The 9,046-nt window shown below is 41.4% G+C and overlaps 1 long non-coding RNA gene across 1 annotated transcript; it reads right to left on the reverse strand.

The window, feature by feature from the left end:
- Window positions 1-428: 428 nt before the first annotated feature.
- LOC135564335 (uncharacterized) lies at window positions 429-6,260 on the reverse strand. Its single transcript, XR_010460940.1, has 4 exons — window positions 5,902-6,260; window positions 5,654-5,797; window positions 5,321-5,529; window positions 429-1,370 (listed from the first exon to the last, which is right to left on the reverse strand). It is a non-coding gene; the product is annotated as an uncharacterized LOC135564335 (long non-coding RNA).
- Between the last annotated feature and the right edge of the window lie 2,786 nt (window positions 6,261-9,046).

The following is a 9,046-nucleotide window of genomic DNA, read 5'->3' on the forward strand; positions in this document are numbered from 1 at the left end:
ACAGCCTTAAGATGCAGCTTAGTTAACCCAGGGTTAAACACAGGTGCTGTATTAGCTAAGATTTGATCTATTAGAGTTAGCTAAGCTATATTAATGTATGTGTTATTTCTAAGTTAGACTGTTGTCTCTGGGTCAAACACTGAAGGTGAGGGAGAGGAGAAAAGGAAGAGGGGGAGAGAGGGTAGACTGAGTTCCACTCTGCTGGTTCTCACAGCCTGCAGACAACTGTAGAGCAGGGGTTGTGTGTGTATGTTGGCTAGTGTGTCACCTTGCCCTCAGCTCAGCTCCTCAACTCTCTGTCCTATTTTCCTCTCTTCTCCTGCATATCTTCATCTCTCTCTCTCCTTGAGAAAGCATTTACTTCAAGTGTAAGTGAGGTTAGAACAGAACAAATAAACGGAGTAATAACACACTCAGAACCACTCAGAGATCTTTGGCTATTAATTTACTAAAGTTGATCATGACATCCCAGTCAAACAGGAAGTGCAACAGTGGATAGAATGGAACCCTGCAGCAGTGGGACAGAGAAAATAATGCTGTGGATAACTGTGTGCTGTGACAACAAGGCACTTCTGGTTGAGATCATCTGTCTCCTGATGTCAGCTGTGTGAATAGAAAGAATCCGTGGTGCATTCATGACCACAGAGACACACACCCGCACTCACACACTGGAGAATGACACAACCTCCCCAAGCAGTCACAGCACAAACAGCTAATGGAGTCCAAAGCAGCAAAAAAGTCCGACAGTGGTTTTAAAGGCTGGGTTATGCATTTGGACTGGTAATAAAGGCTGAATGCTTCTGCATAGTGAATGCTTAGTGCTGGGTAGATGCTGGCAGCTGGCCTCGCTGCCTGGTGTAGCTCAGTGTTCCACTACAAATATATGGGTGTCGAGCGGACTTGAAAAGTGGCATCAACAACTTCAGGTGGTGGAAAGGTAAAAAAATATATATATTTGTTATATACGTCTTTATAGGAGTGCGGTGTATCACACTATAGTAGTCTTAATAGTAGCATTATAAACACACCTCATTCTTCAAACAAATATGTAAACCTGTCATGTTAACATGTAAACAACGCTGAGGCGTTCAACCCCTTACAGCCCCTCCATTCCAGAACAACGTCTCTCCCAGCACGGGTGTGCTTGATTTAGTTCACTGTAATGGCACAAAGGGAATTGTCCAAAGTTACAGAACAGTAGTCTCCTCAGCCCTCAGAGGTCAGAGGGACCCCGGCTCTTCATGACAGAGTCGTAGGAGGGGGGTGCCTCCAGGTCCCAGGGAGGAGGGGTGGGGGGCAAAGGGAGGGGTGGAGAGGGGGGCACTTGCACAGAGTCCTCAGACATCTCTCTCCGTATCCGGTCCAACCTCCTAGAGTGAGAGAGAGGGAAGGATTATTTGGACAAAGTACACTACATGACCAAAAGTATGTAGACACATGCTCGACGAACATCTCATTCCAAAATCATGGGCATTAATATGGAGATTGTCCCCCTTTGCTGCTATAACAGCCTCCACTCTTCTCGGAAGGCTTTCTACTAGATGTTGGAACATTGCTGCGGGGACTTGCTTGCACGAGCATTAGTGAGGTCGGACACCAATGTTGGGAGATTAGGCCTGGCTCGCATGTTGGCATTCCAATTCATCCCAAAGGTGTTTGATGAGGTTGATGTCAGGGCTCTGTGCAATTCTTCCACACCGATCTCGACAAACCATTTATGTAAGTACCTCGCTTTGTGCATGGGGGCATTGTAATGCTGAAACAGGAAAGGGTCTTCCCAAAACTGTTTCCACAAAGTTGGAATCACAGAATCGTATAGAATATCATTGTATCCTGTAGCGTTAAGGTTTCCCTTCACTGAAACTAAGGGGCCTAGCCCGAACAATGAAAAACAGCCCCAGACCGTTATTCCTCCTCCACCAAACTTTACAGTTGGCACTATGCATTCGAGCAGGTGACACTCCTGGTGTCCGCCAAACCCAGATTCGTCCGTCGCAAGATTCATCACTCTAAAGTCACTCTTCCATTTAGGAATGATGGCAGCAACTGTGTTCTTGGGGACCTTCAATGCTGCAGAAATGTTTTGGTACCCTTCCCCAGATCTGTGCCTCGACACAATCCTGTCTCAGAGCTCTACGGACAATTCCTTTGACCTCAGGGCTTGGTTTTTTCTCTGACATGCACTGTCAACTGTGGGACCTTATATAGACAGGTGTGTGCCTTTCCAAATCATGTCCAATCAATTGAATTTACCACAGGTGGACTCCAATCAAGTTGTAGAAACATGTCAAGGATGATCAGTGGAAACAGGATGCACCGGAGCTCAATTTCAAGTCTCAGAGCAAAAGGTCTGAATACTTATGTAAATAAGGTATTTATGTTTTTGATGTTTAATACATTTGCAAAAATGTCTAAAAACCTGTTTTCACTTTGTCATTATGGCGTATTGTGTGTAGATTGATGAGGAAAAAACACATTTAATCCATTTTAGAATAAGGCTGTAACAACAAAATGTGGAAAAAGTCAAGGGGTCTGAATACTTCCCGAATGCACTGTATAGTGGATCTCCATTTACTGTACAGGGAGTCAACCAAATCCATACTGCGCTTTAATAGCAACCATTCCTTGTCTCCAAGAATAATTTTATTGTCTCCTGTCCATCCTGCTCAGTGATGTAATAAAGCTTGAGGCTGAAGCCAAACAGTGGGATTATCTAGTTAGCTTTTATGTTATCTCTGAACTAACCAGGCTGAAAAAGTCAATGTGAGTGACTGAGACGTAGTATAGACAGGTTGGTTGTTTAGCAAAAAGAACAACGTGTGCAAAACTATGGGGCTAAACAGAAGGGGTTGGCTTAGAATGTTGACAACATGTAAACGATATTTTGGAAATGATATTTTGCAATAAATGTGTAGAATGACCACTTGTTGTCTCTCAAATACATCGTTACAGTTGTTGGTTAGCTAGATAGCGAATTTGAGCCATATTAGTATTGACATGAAATCAATCAAAACACCTCAAAACAAGACATGGTATCAAGAACAAGATTGTCATTGTTGCGAGCCATCTGGCCACCCAGAATCACAACACCTCTTCTCCCCCTTTAACGCATGCGCATTGTTTTGGGGAAATTGTCAGCTAACCCCTCTTATGTACCGACTGAATAGCTTGAAAGATACAGTTTATTAGTGTTGAGCTCCTCTGGTCAACATCTGCTTCAATAATAATAACCTGATGGCTCAGTGTTCCTGGCTGCTACTCTGCTCTCTTTATCTCTCTCTGTGTGTGTGTGTGTGTGTGTGTGTGTGAGCGGTCATGCATGTATGTGTTCGTGCCTGAGTTGGACACTGAGCAGAACTAACCTTGTTTAAACTTACTGACAGTTACAACAGAGCAGAGCAGGCGAGGCTAAGGGAGTGTGTGTGTGTCAGGATTTCCCTAAGGAAAATGTGGCGCCTGACATTTGACGGGCAGCATTTTACTTTTCCAGACATTTGAGACATTTACCAGACCTATATGCATTGTGTACGTAACCTGATTAGGGTGACCACCCACGGTACTCAGAATGACAAAAATAACATCTATATTATGCTAATTCATAATTCCAGGATGCAATTGTGTGTGGTCCTTCTTACCGAATTCTGATGCGCACTTTGAAGATATTAGAATACGTGACCAATGAGTCTGATGCAACCTATTAGAACATTTAGCTTAAAACGTTGATAAACTATTATTTATTCACATTAAAACCGCAGGAGTGCGCACACGGCAGTAGGCTATGTGCGAATGTTTGTTTCATAATTCAATTAGCCGAACAACACGATTGTCAAATGCGCACCGCACATGCGAGCGGTTTAATGTGACAGATTAAAATATCAGTTTAAATTGGGGAGATCTAATATGCAACAACTAGCATGGGTGGCTATATTACTAGGATTGTGCCTTTGGCTATTGGACAATGAAAGAATGTTTAAATATTTGCCTCCACAGATATGGTCAGATTTTTGCTAGGCTACTTTGAAGCAAGGTAAGACACGCCTCATAATGTGTAGTAAAACGTTCAGGTTTCAAACAATTAAGTATGTTTTCAAAATGCATACTGCCTCTAGCTTAAGTAAGCGTGTGATACATACAATACATAAGGAATATACTGTACAGACGAGCTAATTTAATTCCACTAAATGAGTACGAGATAATCAAGAAGTGTCTATGCGTTCTATAGAAACTAACCTTTCACGGAGTTGCATTCTTTTCCAGAGAACGCATAAAGCCCTGAGTTGATTATCCCTGGCTATAGTTTAACACATTTGCCGCTAAAAACGTGTTCATTTGCTGGTAGAAATGTGTTCATCATCCACTGAAGTAGCTGTCAAGTTGACTAGATAGCTACAGTAGTTGCTGTGGTAACTAAACAACCAGACTTGTTAGTTTAGCTAACCAAACCATCAGTAGCTTGCCATTATGAAAATTGAATTCAATAATGACAATGTTTTCAATTCGACTTTTGCTTTTAAAAGCAGCTCTAACATTATTATTATTATTTTTTTAACCTTTATTTAACTAGGCAAGTCAGTTAAGAACAAATTCTTATTTTCAATGAAGGCCTAGGAACTGCCTGTTCAGGGGCAGAACGACAGATTTGTACCTTGTCAGGGGTTTGAACTTGCAACCTTCCGGTTACTAGCTCTAACCACTAGGCTACCCTAGTAGACCATGCATAGAACATGTATGAATGACATGAACTGTAAGGTGTAATTATACTGTGCCTTATAGGGAAATAATACACTCTAGAATGCCCTTCAAGCCAATCAAAAACAAGTATTCAACAATGCCATGGTATAATTAAGCAATAAGGCCAGAGGGGTGTAGTATATGGCCAATATACCACGGCTAAGGGCTGTTCTTATGCAGGACGCAACACAGAGTGCCTGGATACAGCCCTTAGCTGTGGTATATCGGCCATTTACCACACTCCGAGGTGCCTTATTGCTATTATAAACTGTTTACCAACTTAATTAGAACAGTAAAAAGTACTTTTTTGTCATACCCATGGTATCAGCCAATCAGCATTCAGGGCTCAAACCACCCAATTTATAATGCAAATGAACCTATTGACCGATAAGCTTGATAAGTCAAATGTATTTACATCGACTGGTATTTACATAAATGAATAGGCTAAAAGGCATTATTTCGCAATGGGATATTTTTCTTCTTCTGCCAGACAGTTGGCCGGTGCAAATTTTATTAATCAGTGTTTCTATTTTTCTGTTGTCCAAAAGCCGGCTATTACAGGCTAACAGAAACTCTGGTGTGTTTGTACCTCTGGATGGCTAGGGCCTGGTGTGGACTATAGCGCGTTCCTGTGCGGGGGTGTAACAGGAAGTGTCCAGGTACATCCGACACCTGTAGCGTTGTCATTAAAATACAGAGCCCAGCGATGGTCAGTGTTGCCCCGGTAACAGCCATCAGCACCCCCATCCAGAGCCCTGGACCTTGCAGAGTCAGGAAAGTCAGGAAACCCCCTACTACCTACACACACACACACACACACACACACACACACACACACAGTAAGCCAGGACACCATCTACAATTTAGTTAACATATTATTTTGGTAGTAAACACACACATCTAGAATGAGGCCCCCTCCTACCATCATCACCGGGCCTAGAGATAGCAGCACACCCTGGGGAGATGGCCGCTTTCTCTCCTCCTGCCTGCATGGTGCTACCCCCTGGCTTGGCTCACACACACCTCCACACTCCTCCTCTAACACCATCACACCATTATTCACAATCTGCAGGAAAGAGAGAGAGGGATCAAAGACAAAGGGTTGAGAGTTATCAGATGATCACGTGTTGATTGAACTGTCAGAGGGCAAATACAATCTCACTACTTTACCTTCTGAAGAGGCTTCTCCAGTGCCGAGCCAGGGATAAAGGTGATGGTTTAGTTTCTAAACCTCTCCGTGTTCTTTTTACTCCATTTTTCCTCAGCTTGTTGCACTTCCTTTTTGCTTTCCATGTGGCGTGCGGGGATCTGATTATCTAAACAAAAATGAAGAATCTCAAGAATCAAAATGTTCCAAACAACCGAGCAAGCTATTACTTAAAACTCATCCCGCTGGCTTAGCCAGAGAGCCGTTAAATCCGTTATAACGGGACATCGCGGTCGACATATTGAATTTGTTTTGCTGTGTGGGCAGGGTAGTCACACAACCCCGTTCTGCGCGTGGTCAGAGGAAGTCAGTTTCTGACAGTTATTCAGGAGGAGGAAAGGAGGGAACAGAGAGAGGAAGGGGGGCAGGGCAGGGCAGTGGCGGAGAAGAGAAGGATCTGAATGTCGTCAGAATGTTGTCAGAAATATGTTTGGATGTTGTCTGAACTAGAGGACGCTGCAAAGAACCCAGATGACGCTGGCTGTGTCATCCCACAGGCACAAACGGATTAAATCAATGTTGTTTCAACATCATTTTACAGTTTATTGTGTAGTGGAATACAAGTGGAAAATACATTGGATTTGTAAAAAGTAATCAATATAAACTGTTGTTTTAGGGACACTTTTCAGCACCGATGTAAAGACACTTTCAAGTTGGATATTCGACGAATATTCGCCTGTAGTTTTCCTTACGTCCACCAACAGCAGTTAGGGACCGTCAACATAGTGACAAATCACATTTTTCACATTTCAATAGCTCTTTAACCATTACTCCAAACACTTTCGATCTGGTTGTTGCTAACCCGATGGCATAGACACACATTGCACACCCTTTAGTTTGTCCATTTTTTAAATTTTTTTATCTCACATGGTTTTACACAAATTTTTCAAAATGTAGAATTTCAATAGCTCCTTGGTCATGTGACCTGGTGACTTCAAACAAGGTTCAGAATGTCCAACACAGTGGGCCTACATATTGCACACCCTTTAGTTTGTCCATTTTCATCTCATGGTTTTCCATACATTTTTCAAAATGTTGAATTTCAATCGCTCCTTGGTCATGTTACTTAGTGACTTCAAACAAGGTTCAGAATGTCCACTGACTACCCTTCTATATTGCACACCCTTTAGTTTGTCCATTTTCATCTCATAAGATTTAAAAAATAATTTTTCAAAATGTAGAATTTCAATAGCTCCTAATGTCCGCTGACTACCCTTCTATATTGCACACTCTTGTTTGTGTACTGTAAAATCATGCGGTGTAACATACATTTTTCATAGTTACAAATTTGCAATATCTCCTTGGTCATGTCAATTACACACCTAAGAAGCATACAGTGGATATACACCCATATTGCATAACCTCGAGTCAGGTATCTTGTATATTGTTGTACATTATTATTAGTTTGACAATTAGGGGGTTCAGTCCAGAGTTGTGTTTACCCTTTAATATTTATCTATAATAATTGGTAGTTCTCAGTACTTATTTTCCCAGTTTCTTTTATTTTTAACAGCGGTACACAATAGGAGAGAGACAGATAATATGTCCTTTCGTCATTAATATCAACCATAAAGGAAAAGGGCAAAGTACGAGAGTCATGCTATTACTTGTCCAAAGCAGGGATGGAGAATGAGCTAGTGAGGTAGGCTGCAGTGGGTTTGCTGGTCAATACATATACTGAACATGTAACCACAGTAATGGTGGCCAGTAAATCAATGAATAAAAATATAATATTGACAAATTAAACAAATTGTAGACCTTTAATCTTTTCCAACATGTCAAGACACTTAACTTCAATTAAGTATGAAACATTTCAGTGTTAACTTCCTCTTTATCCCTGGTTGATGTACATGTCAGTGTTAACTTCCTCTTTATCCCTGGTTGATGTACATGTCAGTGTTAACTTCCTCTTTATCCCTGGTTGATGTACATGTCAGTGTTAACTTCCTCTTTATCCCTGGTTGATGTACATGTCAGTGTTAACTTCCTCTTTATCCCTGGTTGATGTACATGTCAGTGTTAACTTCCTCTTTATCCCTGGTTGATGTACATGTCAGTGTTAACTTCCTCTTTATCCCTGGTTGATGTACATGTCAGTGTTAACTTCCTCTTTATCCCTGGTTGATGTACATGTCAGTGTTAACTTCCTCTTTATCCCTGGTTGATGTACATGTCAGTGTTAACTTCCTCTTTATCCCTGGTTGATGTACATGTCAGTGTTAACTTCCTCTTTATCCCTGGTTGATGTACATGTCAGTGTTAACTTCCTCTTTATCCCTGGTTGATGTACATGTCAGTGTTAACTTCCTCTTTATCCCTGGTTGATGTACATGTCAGTGTTAACTTCCTCTTTATCCCTGGTTGATGTACATGTCAGTGTTAACTTCCTCTTTATCCCTGGTTGATGTACATGTCAGTGTTAACTTCCTCTTTATCCCTGGTTGATGTACATGTCAGTGTTAACTTCCTCTTTATCCCTGGTTGATGTACATGTCAGAGCCTCTTCAGTGTGGATGGGGTATAGCATACATTTTCAACAACAGACTGCACTTCCAGTTTGTGTTCTTTACTCTGTTGAACTCTGTTGTCTTCGTTCCGAGGCACAGCACATGGAACCTCAGTTGGCATGTAAAACATTCAATCAAAACAAAACAAAGTGTAACACATTATAAATCATATCAAATATCAATGTAGTATGACGAATTAGCCATCCATTGTGTTATATCATAAATGGTCTTACATGCCGTCACTGTCAAAAGATTATAAACATGTTAAATAAAGTTACTAACCCAGTCAGTCTTTGGGCCACATCCAGATTCTTTATCAGTGACACACATGAAGCAGTTGTTGGCTTTGCTGAACTCTGAAATCATAGGCATGAACTGAACATATGGCTGTCCGACACAACTACATCAAAATAAAGAATTTACATTTACTTTGAATTAAATGTCATTACCAGACATGTTTAGTATATCCTCAGCCATTTCTTTTCTCAGTTGCTCCATGTGTTTTTGAAGGTTCCATGTCAATTTGGGAAGGGATGCTGGGGAAGTTCTGTGCAACTTCCCTGGCCATCTACACCAAAAAATAAAATATAGTTTTTTAGCT

This window comes from Oncorhynchus nerka, linkage group LG24 (genome assembly GCF_034236695.1).
Source record: "Oncorhynchus nerka isolate Pitt River linkage group LG24, Oner_Uvic_2.0, whole genome shotgun sequence".
In the NCBI taxonomy this organism is placed as follows: domain Eukaryota; kingdom Metazoa; phylum Chordata; class Actinopteri; order Salmoniformes; family Salmonidae; genus Oncorhynchus; species Oncorhynchus nerka.